The following is a 25,798-nucleotide window of genomic DNA, read 5'->3' as shown; positions in this document are numbered from 1 at the left end:
ATTCTTAAAACCTACTTCACAATTCAGCAGCACAAAAAGGGGCAAAACCCCCACAACTCTGGGCAAAACTTTCTGCAGAATTATTTAGAAAACCTGTTGCATCTCATACGGAAAACAAACCCATCAGCAATGACATTTGTTCAGCATCAGCAGGGAGGGAGTGTGTGTGCAGGAGACCAGAGGCTACACTTGGAGAAAGAAGCTTTGATCAATAGACAAGAAAAAAAATCAAGAGTCCTTTAGATTTATCAACATGATTAATTTATCAAGGTAGAGGCTTTTATGATTGTACTGGCTGCTTTGAAGTTCTGTGGACTATACCAATTGTTTATTTATGATTCCATAATCAAACTGTGTCAGAAGTGCTGGGCATTGTTAAGGCCAGGGCATTAAAGTACTTCCTAAATGGAGACTGAACATGCCTGCTTTGGAACACATTTCGACCTGATAGTACTTCACGCTATGCTGTGGTGAGATAACAATAATGCTGGTATCTGCGGACAGGAGGAAATTGTGCCCTTAGAAGAGCAGTACCTGCAGGAGCAAGAGAAAAAGAATGCTCTGTAAGGAATGTCATTTTTAATCACTAAAAGTCAAGGACACCAGAAACATGCAGAGTTTGATGCTTCTACTCAAGGAGTAGTTTTTCCAGTCCCAGTGTTGGTTATTTTTCTAAAATTATTTTTTCTGTGTTCACTGGTGTTTACACATCACTTTCTAATATTACATATATAGCAGCCCCTATCATCACAGTATCTGAGCATCTCACAAACATTAATGAACCCACAAGAGGAGAGGTCATTCTTGATTTAGTCCTAAGTGAAGCACAGGATCTAGTCCAAGAGGTGAATATAACTGGACTGCTTGGTAATAGTGACCATAATATAATTAAATTGAACATTCCTGTGGCAGGGAAAACACCACAGCAGCCCAATACTGTAGCATTTAATTTCAGAAAGGGGAACTATGCAAAAATGAGGAAGTTAGTGAAACAGCAATTAAAAGGTACATTGCCAAAAGTGAAATCCCTGCAAGCTGCATGGAAACTTTTTAAAGTCACCGTAATAGAGGCTCAACTTAAATGTACACCCCAAATTAAAAGACATAGTAAGAGAACCAAAAAAGTGCCACCGTGGTTAAACAAAAAAGTAAAAGAAGCAGTGAGAGACAAAAAGGCATCCTTTAAAAAGTAGAAGTTAAATCCTAGTGAGGAAAATATAAAGGGACATAAACTCTGGCAAATGAAGTATAAAAATATAATTAGGAAGGCCAAAAAAGAATTTGAAAAACAGCCAGCCAAAGACTCAAAAAGTAACAGCAAAAAATTTTTTAAGTACATCAGAATCAGGAAACCTGCTATACAACCAGTGAGGCTACTGGACGATGGAGATGCTAAAGGAGCACTCAAGGATGATAAGACCGCGGAGAAACTAAATGAATTCTTTGCATCAGTCTTCATGGCTGAGAATGTGAGGGTAATTCCCAAACCTGAGCCATTCTTTTTAGGTGACAAATCTGAGGAACTGTCCCAGACTGAGGTGTTATTAAAGGAGGTTTCTGAACAAACTGATAAACTAAACAGTAATAAGTCACCAGGACCAGATAGTATTCACCTAAGAATTTTGAAGGTACTCAAATATGAAATTGTCTAATTGCTAACTGTATTTTAGTATCAGTGGGGTAGCCGTGTTAGTCTGTATCCACAAAAACGAGGAGTCTGGTGGCACCTTAAAAACTAAGGTTTATTTGGGCATAAGCTTTTGTGGGTAAAAAACCTACTTCTTCAGATGCATGGAGTGAAAATTACAGATGTAGGCATAAATATCCTGACACATGAAGAGAAGGGGATTTTACCTTACAAGTTGAGAACCAGTGTTAACAAGGCCAATTCAGTCAGGGTGAATGTGGTCCACTCCCAATAATTCATGAGGAGGCCAACAATTACTGGGAGTGGACTGGTACCAACTCAAGTAATCTGACATATCTGCTACCAATTCAAATATTTTCAATATTTAAGAATTCTCCCATTCTCGGTCAGTTCCTTCTATCAGCAAGAAGTATTATACATCCAGGAAGGTTTCTACTCTAGCTGAGAAAGTGAACCAGATTCCCACAGCATGAGACATAAGTACCCACTTGATAACCAACAGCCATCTAGATAGTTAAAACCACAGGATACCATACTCATAAGGGATTCTGAGTACCTCTAGTGTTGATACAATGCTTTTTCATTCTTGTTCTACTCCACTTCTTAAGGTCCTTATCAGCTGCCCAGTGCTGTGTATCCTTGGTTTTCAATTCCTTATATCCTAATGTGAAGAGTACCACCACGCTTCTCCATTTTCAAATTGCAGCTCACTACTACAGAACTACAATCCCAGCTATTCTTGCCTTTCGGTCTCTCTTATTTAGAGTGTATTTATCTAGACTGGCATTCAGTTAACAGACAACCTGGTTTCAGTCTCACCCACTAGATCATCGTCTCCATAATTAAAAAAAAAAATTCAAATTCTTCTTGCTCATTCCCCATAATCTTTGCATTAATGCACAGACATTTCAATATATCAGGACTTTCTTATTCACCTTCTGTTTCAGAATAACTCCATCTTCAGTCTAGTTTTGAAGCTGGGAAGAACCTACCAGCTTTTTTTTTTTTTTAAAGTAAAAGCTCTCCCCTCCCTCAGCTAGTTTAAAAGTCCACCTAACAAGCACTGACAGTTCTAAACCCGGCATGCTGATTTAGGTGGAGAAAGTCTAATCCAGAGAGTAGCCATGAATTAGGGGTGTAAACTACTAAATGGTTAAACGGTTAACTGGTAAGCATTAGTTCTATCGGTTAACCCACCCTCACTGTTAACCCCCAGCCCTGGGCCATCCCACCGATCCCAGGCCCAGGCTCACCTCAGCCACGACGGCTGGAGCAACCCCAGCCCCGGGCCAGCCGGAGCAGACCCAGCCCCTCCCCCTTTAATCAATTAACTGATTAAAGGACATAATTTTAATTGTTTAAACAGTTAACTTTTTAACCAATATTTACATCCCTGCCATGAATCACAGGATGTGTTCCCATGCTCTGTGAACTCCAAACCCCTCTTCTCTACACCATCAGCTGGGTTTCCATGATCAATCTTCTTTCTTCACTTGTTTTTCACCTGGCACAAGAAGCCTGGCTGAGAAGACTGCTCTGTTTTCCTACTCACTCTTGATCACATAACGTCTGACTTTAAATTATATCACTTGTTTCCACATGGAAAATCCCCTTCATTCTTCACGCTGTCATCCTTATCAGGCCATCCTTTGGAACAAGGAAGAAAGGCACCAGGGGATGCCCAACGATATTCCCCCTCCTCTGCATTTACACCAGGGCCGGCTCTAGACCCCAGCGCGCCAAGCATGCGCGTGGGGCGGCATTTTGCCTGCAGGGCGGCAGGCGGGTCCGGCAGACCTCCCGCAGTCATGCCTGCGGGAGCTCCACCGGAGCCGCGGGACGACCGGACCTCCCGCAGGCATGACTGTGGAGGGTGCGCTGGTCCCGCAGCTCGGGTGGACCTCCCGCAGGCATGACTGCGGAAGCTCCACCGGAGCCGCGGACCAGCTGCAAGAGGTCCCGCGGAGCCGCGGGACCGGCGCCCGGCAACGCGCCCCCCTGCGGTGCGCTGCCCTGCTTGGGGCGGCCAGATTCTTAGAGCCGCCCCTGATTTACACACAGACACAAAACCAACCCTTTGCTGTTTCCCCTGTCCCACTTCCTGTGAAATTCAGTCCTGGCTCTGAAAGTGAGGACATTCCAGATTCAACTGTTTCCTTCTGCCTGTTACAATAAGCACTCAAAAAATGGCTCCACTCTGTGGGACCGCCTTGCAAAGTGGAAATAGCAATGAACCAGAATTCAATTATGTAATGAGAAATTGCTTTAATTAGCCAGTTAATTGACTCCTGAATTGTAATAAGTAAAATAATTTGTTTTTACAAGGCACAGTAATCCCTTTCAGACGTACTCCTAGGAATCAGCTCTGCATCTTCTCTGCCTGATTATAACAAGAAGGAGGATGAGTGATCTCAGAGATCTGAAATCCCCCTGCGTCCCTTGGAGATGCATACCATTAGTTATCACTGTAGTTCGCTGCAGCAGAACGTAGTAGAAGGGACAGATGCTGAGTGACACAGCTGAATAACAATCTAGCCTTTTACTTCTACAGACCCCAGTTCAAATTTGAGGCAGGGCACAAATGCAATGAGCCAAACAGTCTTTAGATCATTTTCACCTTTCACTTTTATCCATGGAAAACCAAAGGTATACAGCTCCAAACAATAAGCAGACTCCTCTCAAGAGAGATCTAAGATTGAAATGTCAGGGGGAGTTTCAGCTCAGACTGAGGTTCATTACCAGAGCTGCGTGCACAAGCCAACATTGGAATAGGCAATTATTTTTAGGTCAAAAATGAAGTGCTTTACTAGATCTCTGTTGGAGCCCAGGAGAGAATAACTTGGGAGTGTGGCAACAGTACATTAGCAAAGCTGTGTGGGGCTCCAGGATTAGAACAGCAAAGGTTTTCCAGGCCAAACCTGCAGTGCGTACTCCTGGGGGAATTGTGCACCAAAAAATTAAAAATTCTGTGAACAATATTTTAAAATTCTGCAAAATTCTGGATATTTTATTTGTCAATATAATACTATATAATCACGCCAGTTTCAATTATTTTGGTAACTTATTTCAAAATACCTGTCAGCAACTATGTCTGTAACAATACACACACACACAAAAATCCCCCCAGGAGTAGAGTTAAAGAAACCCCTATGACAACCCAGTTCCTGTTTCTCTGCTCCCTACCAGCACCTCCCCTCCCCGAGCCCAGCCAAGGGGCTAGACACCCACTACCCCTCTCCCCAGAGCCCAGCTGTGGGGCGTCCCCCGCCACCCCAGCCCAGACATCCGCACTCCCTACACTCCCAGAGACCAAGAGGGAGAAACAGCCTGATGCTAGGTCCCAGGCTTGTACGGAATTCCTCTCTTCTTCCTCTCATGCCAGGAACTGCAGCTGCGGGGAACCCTCCAGCTCCCTCCCCTACTTCTTCCCACAGTGTCTTCTATTTGTGAGCTGGGCTCTGCAGGGTCCAGTGGGGCCAGCAGCTCCGCAGCCCATTTCTGCAAGGGAAAAAGGAAGTGCTGTGCAAATTCTGCATTATGCAGTGGTATAGAATTCCTCCAGGAGTAAGTGCACTGGCAAAGCTTGGGAAGGCTTGGGACTAGACTGGGCTGGGAATGAGGTACACTGGAAAACATGGTTGAGGGTGGCGAGCCCCTGCCTGTTCTAGGGTTGGTTTTAGCCAGCGCTATTAGCCCCTCATCAGAAGCATATACAATTCCCCATGAAAAGGGAAAAAAGAGAAAAATGATTACCATGAGACAGAGAGAACATATTAACATAGCTTAATCCTGGGGCCTGGGATATCACGTGTGCTGTGTGCGGTCAGTCACTAGAATCAAAATAGTAATGACCACAGGGGAGGAGAGGAGAGATGGGGCCAGGTATGACCAAACTATGAAGGAAAAGCGACATTTGCAAGTAAAGAGAAGCTGGAGGCCATGGAGGACAAGGCTTCTCCAGTGTGAAGGACACTGGAACCAGATTGGTGAGTTCTGTGACATTTTTAACATCTGTTTACTAATGTGGGGGAGAGCTAGGTGAAAAACAGGCACAGCAGCTGGGCAGACTGCTTCTGATCTAGGACTGAGCTTAACAGCACCCTCAGAGACTGCAAGAAAGACTGCAGTGTGAATTGGGAAGGGGGGGTGCCTGGGAAAAAACTCAATACTGCAGAATTGTCACTAAAGCTGACATGGGCGATGAACCAAGAATTGCAGACAAATGTTTCTAAAAACCAGTGTCTATGGGTTTGCTTAGAGCTGGCATTTTAAAGTGAAGCCTAACAGTGCGTAATAAAAACTAAATCAGCGTCACGTCACTAAACAGCGAGCCATTCAATGGAGATTACAGCAGGGATGAATTTGGCCTGTATCTGACGCAAGAATTAATATCACCAAAAAGCTGTCTTCCAGGATACGATTAAGAGCAGCTTCTCCTTTTGGAGCCTATGGAAGCCATGAGGCACAGAAATACTTCTGCACAACAGCCTGGACAGTGGAGGTGTTCCAGTACTAAAACTAAAAAGAGGCCGCAAGTTCATTAAAATGAATTTGCAGCTTTTGAAGCATGGTAACTGTAAAAGCGTGGAAAACTGGTTTTGCATCATGGTATGGGATTCTAGAAGGAATCAGATGGCTTGTGAGAGTGCATCAAAATAAATTTAAAAAATGGATTGCAGAGGCAACCTGGAGGTTTAGAGCAGAGAGAAAAGAGCTCCTCTGTGGTTGTTACTGTGGCCAAAAACACCTGATTCAAGAGAATGATTTTACTTCTGTTGGCATCACTGTGAAGATCCCTACATGATCCTGACCAGGAATGCTAAACCATCCATGTAGACAGACAGAAAACTCCATCCCAGGTATTACTCAAAATGACCAAATACATGTGAGGACTGGAAATTTATTATCAGCTCTATGCATACCTGAGGTATACAGCTTGATGTATATCAGGTATGGGCATTTGGTGACCTGCCAGATCATTTTATTTGGCCCTCCACAGCTCAAGGCAGGTGATCCAGCGGCATCAGGGCTGGGAAGTGGGATGGGATAGGGGATCATGGGGGAAGGACCCCACTTGCGCATGGACATTCACATCATGAGAGGCTGCGGTGAGCGCCAACAGGCTGGAGCAGGGAGCCCAGCCCAGTCCCGCAGGCACCTTGCTGAGGGGCAGGCTTTCTCTACAACCCCCCCCCCCCCGGGGGCTCTGGCAGCCAGGGAGTGCCTGAACTCCTCCTCCATCTGCCAGTGTCCCACCCACTGGCCTGCCAAAGGGTTTTAATGGATTTTATGGCCCTCTACTACCTTCACGTTGCCCATTCCTGATCTATACAATGAAACTGTTTGTCCTCCATCTTTATCCAGAATCTCACAGGCCTCATTTCCAAAGATACGTTTTTATCATTGAGGTAAGAGGGGAGGTTGCCACTGGCGCACTTCTAGTACAGAAGCTGATCTACTCCTCTCACGACAAATCCCCAGGCAGAGGAGTCAAACTGACCCTCAATTAGCCACCACTCACATTAGCCCCAGAACCCATTCCCAAAATCAGCCTGAGGGTATGTCTAAACTTCGAGCTGGAGGTATAAATTCCAGCTGGAAGAGACAGACCCGCACTCACTCTGACTGAGCTACCGAGATACAAACAGAGCGTAGCCACAGTGGTATGAGTGGTGCGAGGGGCTAGCTGACCCGAGTGTGTGTCTAGCTTCTTGAACGGGTAGGTACTTGGGGCAACCAGCCCCTACTGCTGCCATAACTACACACTATTTTTATTGCGCTAGCTTGATTAGAGCTAGCACGTTTATCTCAAGTTGGAATTCACACCTCCAGCTCGAAGTGTAGACGTATCCTGAGAGAATGATGCTGAACATACTGAAGTGCAGGTAGAGGAATATCTTCAAGGTATAAAACTCTCTCAGGCTGACATCTTAAATTGACTCCTCTTCTTCTCCCTGAAAGCTGACAGAATTCCTTATATACTAAAGTCACTGCCATCTGCCTGATTCTCCACTCTGAAGCCACCTGCAATGTTCTGGAGTGGGGATCATGATGCATTCCATGGACATCGAAGAAGACGGAACTTTTCCCCCAGCCCCATGAGAAAAGGATTAGCTTAAAATGCGGCAAACACTTTTTTATAGCACTGAATCCTACAGATGTAAGGACAGTCTTAATTATGTTTCTTATTGAAAAACTAGGTTGTTATTACAATATTTTCTTTATGATTCATACAATTCCCATGTTTGACACCAGCATTGTATCATTCATGACAGAATTACAGTCCAGGGTGGATTCAAATCAATTATTTTAAAAAAAATCTAATTTTTTTTATTTAAAATCAGTTTTTTTGATAACATGATTTTTGAGGAAAAAACCTATCTAAAGATGGTTTTAATTAAGATACATTATAGCTCAAAGATACCTCATCATGGAATAGGGATTATAAATTCTAATTCTATAGTATGAGTCAATATATTCATGTAATGTTTAAGAAAAGTTTTGTAAATGAGTTCCAATAGTTCATGGATTAAGGACCCAATTTCATGGGGTTCCAGCGGCTTCTGTATAGATTATTTAGGTTAATCTTTCTATCTACCCAATGGGGCTCAGTCTAGAACAGGGTCTCAAACTCAAATGACTCTGAGGACCACATGAGGACTAGTACATTGGCCCAAGGGCTGCATTACTGACACCTCCCCAACGCCGCCCTCGGCCCCGCCCCCACTCCACCCCTTCCCCACACGAATTTATAGTGTGACAGTGGTTAAAAAAGGACAAACAATTATACAGTTAAACTGAACAATTTGTTCAATCAAAGATTTTGTGGGTCAAACTGAGCCACACCATGCAGTAAAAGAACATTGCCATGCTTCAAAGTTAACACTTAACAGAGTAACAGTCCTGCTATAAGCAGGATTTGATTATCACCGCCTATTGGGCGGTGCCCTGGGTTTCCCAAACTGTATGGCAGACTGGCCTCTCATATTGTTATTTAATACAGCAGGGCCCTTTCAGTCATTAGATGTTACCACTGACATTCAAAGGCACTTGTATATTATCCATGGCCTCACTGCTCCATACCTCCTTATTCTAACCCTGGGTAAAGCACAGATTTGCTATACTTTATATAAAAAGCAAGACTTCTTCATATTCCCACTCACACTATCATCTTCAATCAGCCAAGCAGCTCCTCTCGGTAGGTCTATGTGCCTCCCACAATCACCCATCCTGCCCATATTAAGGCAGTGAAGGCTGTGCAGAAAGCCAAAGATGAATACAGCATTTTGGCAATGAAGTGAATGTGCATCTAGCTTCCAATGGCTTCTAGAGGGGCACAGACCATTAATTACACTTCATAACAAAGCCCTTGTCTGGAAAGGAGAAAAGACAGGCAACATTATATGTACCACAGGGGCCACACTCATGAAGGAAACGAGGGAACCCTCCAGAGCCAGCAATGCCGTCTGTTCATTCATCTGTTTGTTTGCTCTTTCAGACTTAAACGCCTGAGCAGATTTATACAAGCAAGTGCACTCAAGAGGTAGGCAAATTGAATAGGGAGACTAAACCAACTGGCTGCAGAGACTAGGGGAGTGGAGAGTTATATTCATCCTATGAATCTGATACCGCATGAGTTGGCAAAGCTCAGCTTGCAGCCCATGGAGCTCTGCAATGTGGCCCAACAGCCACTCCATCTCTATATAGAGCTGTGCCCTAGGAAGACTGTAGATCCCCTCCATCAAGTAGCCGGGTTGTACTGCATATTGGGAGCTGCAGTCCTGTCCTCCCCAGGCTGCACTTCCACATTAAAGAGAAGGGTAATTATTTGCTTGTCCACTCCATGTTTCTGGGCAAGTTGCTAACAAGACACTCAGGGCTTGTCTACACTTGGAATCTTTCCAAGGTAACTATTCCGGAATAATTATTTCAATAGAAATCCTGTGTGGACGCTCTTATTCCAGCATAAGAATGCCCTTTTCTGATTTTGCTTGATCCACTTCCAAAGCGATCCACTTCCTAAATGGATTAAGTGAAATCGGAAAAAAGGTGCTCTTATTCTGGAAAGAGAGTGTCCACACAGGGGCTTACACCAAAATAACTCTTCTGGAATAATTATTCCAGAATAGCTATTTCAGTAAATTTCCAAGTACAGATAAGTCCTCAGCAGGGCAAACTTTGGGCACTGTTGGGATCCTGTTTCTCACAGAGCCAGCTGATGAAGCTTTCCCCAACTCATAGCGTGAGCAAAGGCATGCTATGTAGCTAGAGTGACCAGACAGCAAATGTGAAAAATCGGGGTGTGTGTGTGTGGGGGGGAAATAGGAGCCTATATAAGAAAAAGACCCCAACATCAGGACTGTCCCTATAAAATTGGGACATCTGGTCACCCTATATGTAGCATATGCTACAAGCATAGGAAAGCCTGATGGGTTTGAAATATGAACTGAGCATTCTGAGATGCTTGACAAGTCAACATTCAGAATACAGTCAATTTGTGAAGAGAACCCCAGCCTTCAATGATGTATGAGTGAGAGGAAGATTTTAGGTTGTCCTACAGAAAACCTGCAGTCCGACTATCTACTTATTGAGCAACCCATGCCCTTGCTTGCTAAGCCCAATATCTTGGAGCTGTACTTCAACATCTACACATGCATTTTTCAGGCCATGAAGTAGACTGTATGGCTTGCATGGATATGACAGACTTAAATATCCAGCCAGGGGACCAAATTGAAATAGTATATAAGAAACATGAAAACTATATGAAATCTCCCTGTTCTGTCTAATTGTTACCAAGATTTCACTTCTGGCTTGGAGGAGACAAAAGCTGGTGGCTGCCCCACTGCCTCAGACTTTGAAAGTGCTGGTAACACAAACACATTTATCAGATATACTGTATTTGAGAATACCTTGGCCTCTTCGGCTCTCTGAAAAGCCCTGGGATTTCTACAAGAAGCCCTCACATTCAGTGCTAATACTTGCCAATATTTTAAGAGAAGGTTTCTTGAGTGAGCATACAGTCCATCTAACAGATGGCATGTGAGTTTTATTGACAAGGATGCTTTAGTATTGTACAGACAACCTCACCTTATCAACTAATGTGCAAAGAAACTCCTCAAGGCTGGGGAAAAAGCTAGGAACCACACAGCAGGGATGCCCTTTGTAAATACAGCACCTAATACTAAAATACAATGGTGCTCACTTCCATGAACACAGGATGACCATGGACTTTAGGTGAACTTTTATGATGGTCTGGCAAATAGCACATCATGCTGTCATGTGGAAAACCCAGGATTTTCTAGGTCAGTCTTAAGCTCTTACACCTCCTCAGGAAGCTGAGTCTAGAAGGATTTCAGGAATTCCCAGTCTCTGTCACTAGAGAAGAATGGAGACTACATTGCTCCTACTCCCCACCGGACAGCCAATTTAGCGCATAACTCCGTAACATACGGTGTCAGAGGCAGGGAAAGAAGGATACTTAAAGAGGGGAAATGGCAGGACAATAAGGAGTGGGAAAGGCCCCAAGAGAGCTAATCTGTATGAAAAAGACTTGTGTGACAGTAAACATCTATGGGCAGGTGTGCCCTTAAATGCTGCAGTGCTGCAGCTGCACCAGTAAAGCTGTACCGCTGCAGTGCTTCAATGAAGATGTTATCTGCAGCGGCTATCAACCGGGGGTCGGTCCGAGAGCCTTTCAAGGTACCGTGGGGCCCTGTAGCTGAAACCCAATGCCCTGATCCCTGGTGCCCCCCATGGGAAGGAAGCCGGGAGCTGAAGCCAGAAATGGCATGGTGCTGAAACCGGGAGCCCCAGCACACCCCCTGCTGAAGCTGGGGGCCGCTCAGGACTAAAGCCCCAAACCCTAGCGCTCCCCACAGGCACAAACCCTGAGCCCATGGGCATAGTTGTGGGGGCACAAGGCTGTTCCCCCCCGCAAAAAAAACTGCAGTGCCCTACCCAGAGTGGAGCAGTCCAGGGGCAGCTCCACCCTCCCACCTCCTCTTCTCCCCCAGCCCTCTGGCCAGGTTGTAGATGAGAAGCCAGAGCCAGGCAGTGCGGCAGCTGCTCCTCTGGCTGGTGGTGTCATGGAGCGGGCAGCTGCGGCTTTCCCCCATTCGCTGCTGGTGTCAGGGGTTGTGGCTGCTCCTCAGCTCCCAGCCCCCTTTGACTGCTCACACAGCCGGTAAGAGCCACGCGGGTCGGGGACCCGGCTCTGGGGTCAACAGAGCCTTTGGGAAGCAGCCACCTCAGGGGGAGCCCTATTGGCACAGAACCCCTAGTTACCCTTTGCCTGCATCCTTAGCTGCCCTCCTGTCCGTACAGAGCCCCTAGCTATCCCCTCCCTGCACTCTGAGCTACCCCCTGGCCCACACACAGCCCGTAGCTACCCTCTCCTTGCACCCTGAGCAACACCCCTGCCCGTACACGGCCCCTAACTACCCCTTACCTCCACCCTCAGCTACACCCCTCACTGCACACAGCCCCTAGCTAACCCCTGCCTGCACCCCTCACTGCACACAGCCCCTAGCTAACCCCTGCCTGCACCCTGAGTGGTTTTCAAATTTTCTGAGCTAAGTCCCCCTTTGAGTTATATTTTTTGGTTGCGACCCTCCCCCCCGCCCCAACCCAGAAAGGTGGGTGGCCTGCTGAGGTGAGTCAGGGGGTGGAGGTGGCGCTCCCTCCCTGGATCCCACTGTGCAGAGCTGGCCTGAGCCCCACCAGCCCTTCCCCCCGCCCAATAGAAGTCAAACTATGCCTACGCCCAAGGGGTTCCCCCTCTCTTCCCCCCCACCCCCGCTGGTCCCTACAGTTTTTATAGCTTGATGAGGGGGGCCTCAGAAAGGAAAAGGTTGAGAACCCCTAATCTACACCAATGGGAGGGCTTCCCCCTCGGCATAGGTACTTCACCTCCCAAGAGGCAACAGCTGTGTCAAGGAGAGAAGCCCTTCTGTTGACATAGCGCTGTCTACACAGGGGGATAGGTTGTTATAACTACTTCCCTGGGGGGGGGGGGATTTTCACACCCCGGAGCTATGTAGTCATATCAATATAAGTTTATAGTGTAGACCTGGCCTTGGATCACCTTTTCTCCACAAGCCAAGCGTGATCTTGTAGCAAATGCTGCTTGCCTCAAAAAACACTGGCAGGAGAATCTGAAAAGTCTTGGTTCTTGGTTCTCTCTTACTTAATTGCAGTTCATCTGCAGCAGGAAAACAGGTTAAATATCAGGGGAACAGGACTTTGTAAGAACTGGCCAGAAAAGGAACAATCTGCCAAAGATGATCTAGAATCAGCTTCACTGTCTCGAAGACTAGATTTGACATCCCTTCCTCTAACATGGTTTAGGGGTAATGACTTTATCTCTTCCACGATGAAATGGGGGGGAAGGAAGGGGGCAGGAGAGAAGCTAGATGTTTAAATACCAAGCTGCTGATGGGCATGATGATAAGTAAGCACTAGTGTCCTTCCCAATTCAAATGATTTTATTTAACTAGTGCAAGGAGACCATCAGCATCATATTCCTGTCTATTTAATTCAGAAAAATATCTGGCAAAAATCTAAATGCAATACCAGTCAATGAAAGCGCAGGTCTCTTCAACACACAGCTGAATTAGCTGTACAGAAAGGTGCGATAAGAGGAAAAAAAACTTCAGAAGACATTAGCAGTCACTCTTGTAAACGCGTAAGGAGAAGAGAAAAAACTCTCAGACATTATCCTATTCATCATCTTCTCCTGAGAGGAGTAATCATGACCTCCTTTACGTGGTCTTTCATGGAAAATTAAACTGGAGCATTTTCACTGCCGTATCAGCTAGAATATGATGCAATTACCTAAGTGACAGGGCTAACCAGTTTTCTTTCTACCTTTCCTTCTATCTAGCATAATTACCTGACTGAACTGATGGAGCAATGCAGAATTCAGATTTGCCATTCTCCTCTCCTGGAGCTGCTGCATATTTAACTTGCAACAAGGACTCTGTCAGAGTGACGGAAAGCGTTGGCACCATTCTGTCATGTGAAAACATCACAGGCACTTCCACCAGTGCAACATGCCATAATGTTAACAGCATGACAGTGAAAACTGTATTTGTGCATAAAAAGAGAGAGGAAGGGAGGGAAGGAATGAGAGAGAAAGGAAAATAGACATATCTATTCACACTCCTCTGCCTTCTTAACATTCTGTTTCATAGTCTGAGGGAAAGCAGGTATGAAATGAACCCCAGCAGATATACAAACAATGCATCTGTAATAGTGATTAGGGCTTCCCATTTTCTGTTCCTGCTGATATAGGAAAGCACTGACAAAACTAAGGTCAGGGACTTACCAGTAAATGTTTATTTAAGGTGAAACATCTCTGTGATGGGTTGGGTCACAGAAACCCCCTTGGGACTGCTACCTGATGTGCTGAGACTACCTCTGAGCCTGCTTTCCCTGCCAGCTTGGGTCTTCAGTACCCTGTCTTGTTGAGCCAGACAAGCTAGCCTGCTGCAAACACAGACCCAGGTCTGAACCACATCCCCCAAAAGCTGCAGAACTTAACTGAAAACAGCTTAGAAAGTGATCCTGTCTCTAGCACCCAGATACTCAGCTCCCAAATAAATCTGTTTTACTCTGTATAAAGCTTATACTTTGCTCCCCCAGGTAATAATTACTTGCTCTTGGTTAATTAATATGCAAAAAGTGATTTTATTAAATATAAAAAGTAGGATTTAAGTGGTTCCAAGTAATAACAGACAGAACAAAGTAAATTACCAAGCAAAATAAAACAAAAACACACAAGTCTAAGCCTTTTATAGTAGGAAACTAAATGCGGGTAAATCTCACCCTCAGAGATGTTCCAATAAGCTTCTTTCACAGACTCCTTTCTAGTCTGGGCCCAATCCTTTCCCCTGGTACAGTCCTTGTTCCAGCTCAGGTGGTAGCTAGGGGATTTCTCATGACTGCAACCTCCTATAGCTTTGGCACAAGCCGGGAATCTTTTGTCTCTGTGGGTCCCCACCCCTCCTTCTAAATGGAAAAGCCCCAGGTTTAAGATGGATTCCGGTAACATGGTCACACATCCTGTGAGACCCCAAGCCTTCATTCTTCCCGGCCTGAGTCACAGGAAGGCTTGCAAGTAAACAGGGAGATCTACAGTCAAATGTCCTGGTTAATGGGAGCCATCAAAATTCCAAACCACCATTAATGGCCCACACTTTGCATGATTACAGTAGCCTCTCAGAGTTATATTTCATATTTCTAGTTTCAGATACATGAATGATACATTTATACAAATGGGATGGCCACCCTCAGTAGGTTATAAGCTTTGTAATGCGTCTGATGAAGTGGGTATTCACCCACGAAAGCTCATGCTCCAATACGTCTGTTAGTCTATAAGGTGCCACAGGACTCTTTGTCGCTTTTTACAGATCCAGACTAACACGGCTACCCCTCTGAAGCTTTGTAATGATACCTTACAAGAGACCTTTTGCATGAAGCATATTCCAATTACATTATATTCACACTCATTAATATATTTTCATAAAATCATATGGGGTGCAATGTCCCAGTCTCCTACCCAAGGATATGACTCCCATAGACTTTAAGGGGCACGTGGCAGAAAATAGGGATCCTAGCTGTTTGCTTGGTAGTGCTGCTATCTAATGCAAATGAAGTGGCAACTGGAAGAAAGTGAGGTTCAGTGCTGATGAAGCAACCTACAAGTATCAATCCACGACCTTTCTGAGAGGCAGAAGGTTTCCCAGAGCTCTTCATGCTAGCCCAGACAAGGATCCCGCATGCAGTAGGTAAGGTAAGCCACAGAATACTAGAGGCAAAGGCAACAGCTTCATGAGCAGAGAACCTGCCCTACTTTACAGTTGAGAAGCTGTTTGTTCACCCAGCGGCCTCTTCTCCTGGATAACACATATGTTTACTGGGGTAACATGTAAAACTACATCCCTCTGGAGAATGAAACTGTCTCTTTGTATACTAAAGATTGCGCTAAGAAATCTAACCAGCATTAAAAGCACATGCTTGTTTACAACAAGCAGAACCGCTGTTCACAGCACACTCATGAGACCAGCTGAATGAGACCAAGGGGATGAGCTATGGGAGTTTGTTTACATCTCTGTAACCAAAGTGTCTCTGGAGCTACTTTCCCGTTGCAGCCTTTGCTCTTCTGTCAGTACTGTGCCTGGTTTGGTCTCATCCTTCAGAATTTTCCTAAGCAAAAGGATTCTCCAAATAATCTGTATTCTCATAATAGTCCATCTCGCTAACCGGGTTCTAATCCATGGAATATAAATTTCAAGGAAAGTTGATTCTACCAGAGGGCTTGCTCCCACAGGATTTCACAGGTGACATGCCTGCCATACGGTGAAGTGGGATTTATGCAGTACTTTCTTCCTCACTTTCCTTTTTTCTGCACCATTTCCTCTAAAGCAAAGACAAAAATCCTTGGTGTAGATGCACACCAGCAATGGCAGACATTGATTACCAAACACTGTCCAGTTACAAATATGGCAAGTCCTTTAATGGAAAAATTCGTAGGCTCAAACTGCATACGTACCATATTATTTATTATTTTCTATTATTTGTATTATAGCAGTGCCTAAGAGTCACATTCAATGATGTGCCTGGCAAGTGTAGCCAAGGAACAAAGAAGACACCCTCTGCACCTGATAGTTTACTACTTACTGATACTGTAGTTTGCTTCCATTACCACATCAAAAGCCTTGAGCCAATGTGGACATCTACTAGCACCAGTGATTCCCCTTCTTCCCAATCCCAACACAAAAGTCCTTCTTTCAGTGAAAATCCATATAGGCAGCTGGGAATGGAATTGGCAATGCCACTAACAACAAGGGATCACTGGAGGAGGGAAGAGGTGACAGCAGGGAAGTGGCTACAAAGCATCCGAAGTGGACGTGTGTGTCATTACCTTGGAAAGACCCTGCCCCGCCTAGTTCATGAGTGGTGGAACTCTCCTCAGGAACGAGGCTGGTTTACAAATGTACAAAAAATGCAGAGTTTCAAAATGAAACATCATCAACCCATCAAAAGAATACAAGTTATACGGGGAGTGGGGGCAGTGTCCATGTAGCTTCCTCCCTCACCCAACAAATAAATGGGGGGAGCGAGAGGCCTTGTGTGATCACCACAGGCAGAGAGACCTGGTGCCGCTCTGCTACTTCCCTTCCCTTCCTATGCCCCTCCGCAGGGTGGCACTGGACTGGGATCAGCTTCTCATTGGGATACCCAACGCAGAGCTCATAGTCACAGAAAATGTGCAGAGATACCAAACAATCCCATCTTTTATTTTTAGCCCAAGATGAACAATTTCAGGAAAATACAGCTAAATGTAAAACAGCTATCCCTCATTATCCTCTACTAATTACAGAGGCAAGCTACGTTTAAAGGATGGTACAACTGCCAAGTCAGCTCCCTGTGAATCGTGTTGATCTCTCCTCACTCCCTCTGTTATGCATAGTAATTTGGCTTCCAAATGGCAAAAGCCATTATGATGAGGGTGTCCTCAATATAACAGCTCCTTGTAATATTGAAGGTGGTAGTCCCCCATAACAAGGATGGAGAGCCTGGTAGTCAAACGTGGCGTACCTAAGTGAAGGATTGCTGCTTCTATGATGTGGATAAAGAAAGCAAAGAACTCTCCCCACACTACCCCCAACACCATTCCTCCAGCTTCTCTTCTTGCTGTATCTGTCCCCTCTGATTTCTCGCTGGCTGCAAAGTCAGTCTCCTGACACAAGCCAACTTCTATTCTCTCCATCTGTCAAGAATCCAATTTGACAGACTCTACGAACTGAAATCAAGGCATTTCCTGAACTCTTCACTCAGATGGACTCTTCATCCTCTCATGCTGCTCTTTAATATCACCACAAGGAAATCTACTGAGTCGGTTCAGCTCAAGTAAACAGGGATAAAACCCCAAGTTCACTTTCTGGGGATACCCAGAGAGCAGTTGCTGACTCCATGATATACATGACACTGAACAGGAACCTGTGGATGGGCACATAAACCTCACTCCGTTTGGCATTCACCTTTGTTGCTGGGACTGCTGAAGTAACCAGCCTTAAAGGGAAGTGTGGCTGTACTTAGCTGAGACCAATTTCCTTGTTGTGTACAGTAACTAAGGCTATGTCTACACTGCGCACAGTACAGCGGCGCAGCTGTGCTGCTACAGCCACGCCGTTGTAAGGTGCGCTGTGTAGCCGCTCTTTGTCGCCAGGAGAGAGCTCTCCTGACGACAAAATAAAACCACCCTCAACAAGGGGCGGTAGCTTCATCCCTGGGAGAGCATCTCCCACTGACAAAGTGCTGCCCAAACCGGCGCTTTTTGTTGTTAAAACTTTTGTCAGTCGGGGTGTGTTTGTCACACCTCTGAGCGACAAAAGTTTTAAAGACAAAAGTGCCAGTGTAGAAATAGCCTTAGGGACTATAAAGCTCTGCCCACACTAAAACAAATGAACTGATTTTGAAACCATTTTCTTCAATGGAGTTATGCCTATTATACCAGCTGAGGATATGGACCTACTTATTACAGCCTTAGAAATCAACGTCTTGCCCCAACAATATCCAATATGCAAACATAACCATGGCTGACTACATTACTGATGGAAAGACTGAAACGCCTGACAGACAGACCCTTCCCAGTGCTATCCTGGAGCTTACAACTAGTCACATAAGCATGGGCAGCGCATATCAAAGGCTGAGGGAGGCTATGCCTCCCCAAACAGCCCAGCCTGGCCCCGCCCACGCTCCTCCTGGAAGGCCCGCTCCTGCTTGCCCTTTCCCCTTGGCCCCAGCCCAGCAGGCTGCTGTCCTCAGGGAAGTGTGCTGTGGCTGTGGCTAAAGCTAGTGTTGCAGTAGCCAGGACTTGAGGTGGCTGGGGCCGCCCAGTGCTGGGGGGTGGGGGATTCTGGCCCCCTGCTCGGGAACTGGGGGAGACTCATGTTTGTACAGGCCTTCTCCTAATGGAACCACACTGACAACATCCACCTGGCTGACCACCAACCACACTTTATCCCTTTTGATATAATAATCTGATACTGTCTCTGTGGTCCATCTAACAGAATCAAAATACCCCAAGTATTTCATCTGTACCAGCGTAGTTACCACTCCATGCAGTAACCCATAACACATGCAAAACCATTTGGAAGCAGGGCAACCTTAGATGTACTACTGAACACGATAAAAAAAATTTTCATTCACCTCTGCTCAGCAAAAAAGAAGATTGTCCTGTCCTCCCCTCTTTTTCCCTTCCCCCATCTCTTTTATCCCCCTCAATTGCCTTCCCCCCCATCAGGACAGGGGAATTAGTCTTCCCCTCATCAGCACAAGGGAACTTATCTTCCTACCCAGCAGCCTCCTTGTGCATCCTGTACTCTGAGGATGAGCTCCCAGAGTTTGGGATCTTTGGGCTAGATGACCTCTTCTTGAAGTGGAACTTCTCCCGGGGTCATGGGTGTCCTTTCTGAAATGTTGGGCCCTAGGTGGCAGCTGTCTAGTCAATGCCTAACTCTGCCTGTTTTGGGAAGAACGGTTCACTGTTAGAACAGAACACACACAGCTCCTGTTCAAGGAGAAGGTTGAAGGAGATTTACACTAGAGCAAATGGCAGTAAGCCAGACTCCCCACAGCTTTCCCACCATTCTCTGATCCAGTACAAGTTGAGCCAAACAGCCAGACTCAAAAGGTTTTTGGGAAGTGACTAGAAATGTTTTAAAACACACTTTATGTAAACCACCACACTTGTGAGTCCCACGTAATCTGGTCATTAGCCAGCTCTGTATTCAGGAAATCATTGATATACGAACCAACTGGCATCTGGCAGCATTCCAATGCAAGGAGACTATTGACTGTATATGAAGAAGCCAGTGCCTAAAAAGCATCCCTTCTAATAGTGGGATGGGAACCAACATAAGGTATACTCTGTCTTTGCAGCCAAATTTGGTGGTTAGTAGTATCTTTGGGGCAGGAAAGATAATAAGATCCTAACCCCAGAGACTGTTAAGACCTAACTGGCCTCTGGCTTCATATGGTAAAGAGATTGGCATGTATCTGCAGCCAATAAACCTTATCTGGATGGAGCAAAAGAAAGCTTCATAGAATCTCAGGGTTGGAAGGGACCTCAGGAGGTCATCTAGTCATCAGTATGACAAATTATGCTTCTGAACATGCAAAGAACGTTTGTGAAATGGACCCTAATTTAGTCAAATTTTAAACCCATTGAAAAAGAAATGCATACTTATTTCACCCGTTTTTCTGACTGTGGACTCTTTAGATCATGCGCACGTCTCCCTGTGTCAGTGTACAGCGCCCATCACATTGTAGGCGAGACCGGAATTCAAACAACAGCTCTGGAAATAAGGGGCAGTCCAAGTACAACTCTGGAATAAATACTGTTCATAGAACTTGACACTGTAGCTGCCCTTCGTGTTAATATGGCAGAAAGCACAGGAGCCACGAAGCTATGCTCTAATTTCATCCAAGGAAGGGTTTTGGCTCCAGTGACTAGATCAGTAGGGACTGGCAGGAAGCTGGTCTGCATTATGTCTCTAGCACTGATATTCACTTGCTGTGTGAACCTGACCAAGTGACTTAACCTTCATGTGCCTCAGTATCCCCATTTCTAATAATAAGAAGAAGATAATAATGACCTACCTCACCCAAGTTCAATTCATTAATACAGTGCTTTGAGATCCTGGGATGCCTCGTTAATCCCTGCACTATCCCTCTCAGACTAGATTTTTCTGGCAAACTAACAACTCATTACTCTGCTACATTAAAGATTGACACTGGTATTTATACATATATTGTATGTTTCAGACAGATGTGTTGGCTAAGAGAAAAAATACTCACCATCAAATATATTGAGCCTGAAGGGGATAGCAACAGCTCTTGATAAGAAAACCTCCTGCTGCAAAGCATGCCTTGTTACAGAAATAGTGAAAAACAATCCTGATCTTAATGAGATCATCAGAATGCTTTTCTGTAATCCTGAAATTACATGGCTGTTATTGCCGAAAATATCCAGCAAATTCTCATACTATAAACTCTTAAAATAAATTAATATACTAGCATCTTTTATTAATGGGGATCATTTGGAACAGGTTTACAATTTCTCCTGTCCCATTTCATACTGCTATTCCTATTAGCCTTGACTTCTACTTCCCATAACATATGTGTGCACACACACACACTCTGTCTTCCCCCTCTTCTCTTTTAAGAATCACACCATACTCTGTAAAAGTCCTGAATCCACCATCAAATTGCAAATCAATCAACAGTTTCATCAGGAAAAGTCACAGAACATTTGGCAAGTTTATAACTTAGGGCAGTCCATTCCAGTTCCCCTTCCCCGTGATCACCCAGAGACATAGGCACTGACTCCGTGGGCGCTCCGGGGCTGGAGCACCCACAGGGAAAAATTGGTGGGTGCAGCTCCCCACCCCAGCTCACCTCCACCTCCGCTCTGCCGCCTACCCTAAGCACGCCACCTGCCTGCTTTTCCCCCCTCCCTCCCAGCACTTGCCACCGCGAAACAGCTGTTTGGCAGTGGCACACACTGGGAGGGAGGGGGAACGCAGCGTGTTCGGGGGAAGAGGTGGGGCCAGGGTGGGGATTTGGGGAGGGATCCAATAGGGGCAGGGGCGGGACTTTGGGAAAGGGGTTGGAATGGGGTTGGGGCGGGGCCAGGGGGGCACGAGCACCCACCGGCACCAGGAAATGTTGGCTCCTATGCCCACAGAGGAAAACCCCCTCCCCCCAATTTGTGCCTATCTTTCCCACAAGCCCCAAGAGGAAGCCCATGAGCAGAACACCAGTGATATTTGCTGTATTCATGGTTTCTTTGTCCTCACGAGGAGCCTGCCGCATCTGGTTTTTCACTCCTCTGTTTTAATAAAACACACCTGTCTGTCCTCTCCACCAACTGTAATTTCAATATCTATTCACAGACACACACACACACACACACACACACACACACACACACGTGCACACAGCCTGCTGCTCTCACACTGGCTAGTTAAAGCTAAACAAATTAAAGCACTCCTAGTGGATGCACCTGTCAGAACTGACGAAGGCAAAGTCTAGATAGGATAGGAATTGCTGAACAAAAGCTGGGAACTGCAGCAGATCAGCAATCTCATTTTCAAGGCGTTCCTTTAAATCTGGACCCCCATATCACATGGAGCTCAACTCCAACCCTGAAATAAGACATGGGGAGCAGTAAAATGTGATTTAGTCCATCAACACTACCACAGGTAGCAGTTAAAAAAAACAACAACACAGAATCAGACATAAATCACAAAGGCAGCTGCTTTGTGATGCATCTTCAGAACCTCTGCTAGACACTTTATGTGCTACAGTATACAAGTCTGAACATGATAGAAAACACTGATTTATTTGTAGAAGGACCCATGGAAATCTACAAACATATCCAAACTATCTGTTCCCTGGCTCCAGATGTGTAATAACTTCCCAACTAAGGAACAGATCTGTCTCCTCTGTTCTGTGGTATTTTTCTGTGGTTTGAATTAACCTTTGCTAAATATATTAAAACACATTTATTCACGTTGGACTGTTGCTTCAAGACCTTAGAGCTCAAAAAAGACATTGGTACACAGACTTCATGGCCTTGTCTAAACTAGGAACATTTTGCAAATCTTCCCACTGCTGCTCATATTGGTTCAATGTTGGGAGCCTTAGTGTACCAGCTGCCATTGATATTTTAAGCACCTGAGCAGGGGTTAAACGAGGGGTTTAAACGCTGGCTATACCAACTGGTCTATAACAATGCTGGCAACAATGCCCCAGCTGATGGAATTGAACTGGTGTCAGCAACCAGGAAAACGTTTTCAGTTTCCTCAGCACAGCAAGGGCATTTGTCTCAAGATATTTCCCTTAGATAATTCACTTTCACCTACCACTACCACCCCAAGGAATTTCAGTAATCAATTCACAGCTTGCTTTATACTTTTTTAAAGAATGGAAGAAATACCAGAGCAGTGAGACCCACATTGATAGTAACTGTCCAAAAGGAAAAATCAGAGAAAAGGAACGGAAAGCAAACTGATTAGATATTTATAGTGTGAAGGAAAGGGGGAATAAACGTTTTTCTTTGGAAAACAAAGATCACATCACAACAATAAAATTGAAGAGCATCCTCATTTCCAAAAGAGAGACTTGTTTTTAAAGAAAAATGATGGATCCGTAAGGTCTTTTATGCATTTTCTTCCCTTAAATTTTTAGTCTGTGCGACCAATTCTGTTACCATGGGAGATTCCAAGTCCTAGCAGAGAGATTCCAAATCATATTTATGAGATAGCAAGAACAAAAAGAATGCATAACTTAACTAAATCAGTGAGGAAGAACATATATAATCTGCTTCGAGGTTTCCAGTAATGCTGCTTACATGTTGCAAGAAAGGCAGTGGGGGGGAGGGAGTCTTCTTTCTTGATGTAAAACACAAACCCCCAAAATATTTCAAGCTTGAGTTAAGGTGATAAATATGTATAAAAAATTTAAGGGTGAAGGGAAAGGCATAAAATAATGTGTGCTTAAAAAAAAAACTCAGAGAAGTAGGAACTCTGCAGTGGTTTTGTAGGACTTAAAAGCATTGTAATTTGTGCATCACACATTATAGCCATTACAGAGACTATAGGCTGCACCTCATCTACTGCACATATCTAGTCGCAAGGATAACTATGCAGAGACAGTCATCTCTAATAGTATGAGAGTCAGTTGTAAAAACAAAGAGAAGCACATATTGAAAGCGAAGTGATAGGTACCAACTATCTTAATACCCAGTTGGGAATATCTATTTAGCAAACCATCTGTCAAAGGTGGATAATACTTACCTACCTCACAAGGGTGATGTAAAGCTTAATTAATTGTCTGTAAAGTGCCTTGAGATCCTTGGCTGAAAGATACTCTTTAAGAGCAAAGTATTTTGATGATGACGGCAATTCTAACCAGTTCTTTGTTTGGTTTCCGACTACCTTATTTTTAATTTAGTTTAACAGTTCCTTGGAGATTTTGCCATAACTAAGCTTGGACAAAGAAGGATATCTCTGGAGCTTTCTTTTTTCCTTCAGAGGTCTATACATTTGCTGTATTACTTATGTTATATTATGTAAACTTAACTATATAATAAACATACCCGCTCTTCTGGAAAGTATCCTGTACATTTTGAAACATCTTTTTTCTTTCACCCTAAGCAGTAAAGACTTTTCTGTATTTTGAATGTAGTAGCTTTGTCTGTATGTATCTCTCTTGTCCACCTACTGTGCCTTTTAGTATTCTCCCAGGCCATATTAGAATTGTTAGATTAGGGAAATTTGCCCGTCAAAAGGCATACCCAATTCCTATACCAGGAATGTGCACTCACACATCACTGAGCATTCATAACCCACAAAGCAGGGCCGCCCACGGGAGGGGGCAAGTAGGGACAATTTGCCCCAGGCCCCGGGCCCGACAGGGGCCCCGCAAGCCCTGGCCCAGCGGTGGTCCGGGTCTTTGGCGACATTTCAGCAGCAGGGGACCCTTCAGTCGCTCCGGGTCTTTGGCAGCATTTCGGCGACGGGGGGCCCTTCAGTGCTGCTGAAGACGCGGAGCGACTGAAGGGCCCCCCGCTGCCGAAAAGCTGCCAAAGACCCAGACCGCCGCCAGGTGAGTACAAGAGCCGCAGCTCCCCAGCTTTGCCCCAGGCCCCCTGAATCCTCTGGACAACCCTGCCACGAAGTCCCAATCACTTCTGGCACTCTATGGGTATGTCTACACTGCGATAAAAGACCCACCATGAGGCTGCAGCTGGCCAGGATCAGCTGACTTGGGCTTCGGCTCACACGCTCAGGCTGCAGGTCTATAAAACTACAGTACAGACATTCAGGTTCAGGCTGGAGCCCAAGCTCTAAGACCCCATAAGGGAGGAGGGTCTCAGAGCCCAGACTCCAGACTGAGCAAAAGTCTAAACTGCTATTTTTAGCCCCACAGCCTAAGTCAGCTGACCCAGGTTCTGCGACTCAGTGCTGCAAGGTTGGTTTGTTTTTTTAAAATCACTGTGTAGACATGCCCCAAGGTATAAATCAGGGCTCAAATTCCCACTGACAAATCAATGTACCGTGGGGTGTTTTGGATTTTCTTGAGTTAAAATTCTGTGCAGCCAACACATACAATCTACTGCACAGAAAACCTATAGTAATGTTTTAAAATATCTTGGAGATAAAATATTTCTCACATCTGACACTATTTGACACCCTTCTTGGCATGCCTCAATAGCCAAGATTAGAATTAGCCATGGAGACTGAACTAATCTTATCTCCCCAGGGCCAGTTCCAAGTCCCAGCTCCATCCTTTTCATGCTACTAAAATGGTACAAAGGGCCACCCTAAGAAGACAGTCAGGGATTCCCCTGAGGCATTGCGGATAAGTCAGGGATGGGAGGGAGCACGCCAAGGATATGACAGAAGCATGAAGGAGTGGAGCCACTAATCACTATGGTGATGTCTGGTTATCGGAGCAGTCCCTAGGGGACTTCTCCGGCTGGCATAATTGAGAGCAGCCCAATGGTTGCTATCAATTATACCAGGGGCTGGTTTGGGCCCCAGCCAATTTCAGGATCAGGGTAATGTAAAGTCTGTTTTCTCCTCACCCAGGTCCTGCACCAAGGCCAGCTGGGACTCAGGGATCAGGCCTCTAAAGTCTGGGTTGAGATACACAAGTGGGATGACAGGGGGGAAGAACGTGCTCTTCATGCCTATTAATATGGCACCTTTCGTCGTAATTAAATCAGTTTTTCTCTTCAGTGTAAGTCGACAAAAATCTTGGGGCCTGATCCAACCCCCTTTAAAATCAATGGGAATCTTTCAGTAGACTTTAGTGGGAGTTGTGATCATTACTGACCAAATGCTAGCTAGTTCATATCATAAAAATGCAAAAGCTGATCTCCTTCAAGGACCAAAGTTGTGAATTAATGACACTGATCTTTCCCTATGTAGCAGGAGCAATGGACATGGAGAAAAGAAACTCTTTTGGAATCCCAGCAAACCTGAAACAAATTCACTATTTCCCACGACAATTTCCAAGTAACATTTTTCTTTGATCATCCATCTCAATTACATAAACTGGGGGGGATCAATTTGA

At 45.1% G+C, this 25,798-nt stretch overlaps 1 protein-coding gene and 1 long non-coding RNA gene across 8 annotated transcripts in view; both read right to left on the bottom strand.

Moving 5' to 3' along the window:
- The window catches only part of LRP8 (LDL receptor related protein 8), a 451,875-nt gene that overhangs the window by 213,472 nt on the left and 212,605 nt on the right, over positions 1–25,798 (bottom strand). The gene's annotated exons all lie outside the window — the stretch shown is intronic.
- Positions 282–21,903, bottom strand: LOC120371077. 2 transcript variants are annotated; one of them, XR_005584129.1, is made up of 3 exons: positions 21,720–21,903; positions 20,513–20,583; positions 282–534 (listed from the first exon to the last, which is right to left on the bottom strand). It is a non-coding gene; the product is annotated as an uncharacterized LOC120371077 (long non-coding RNA). The 2 variants fall into 2 exon arrangements; XR_005584130.1 differs by lacking the exon at positions 282–534 and adding an exon at positions 15,958–16,066.

Source organism: Mauremys reevesii, linkage group 8 (assembly GCF_016161935.1).
Source record: "Mauremys reevesii isolate NIE-2019 linkage group 8, ASM1616193v1, whole genome shotgun sequence".
NCBI classification, from domain to species: domain Eukaryota; kingdom Metazoa; phylum Chordata; order Testudines; family Geoemydidae; genus Mauremys; species Mauremys reevesii.
Note: the sequence above shows the minus strand (reverse complement) of the source record. Positions and strands in the feature narration are given on the sequence as shown.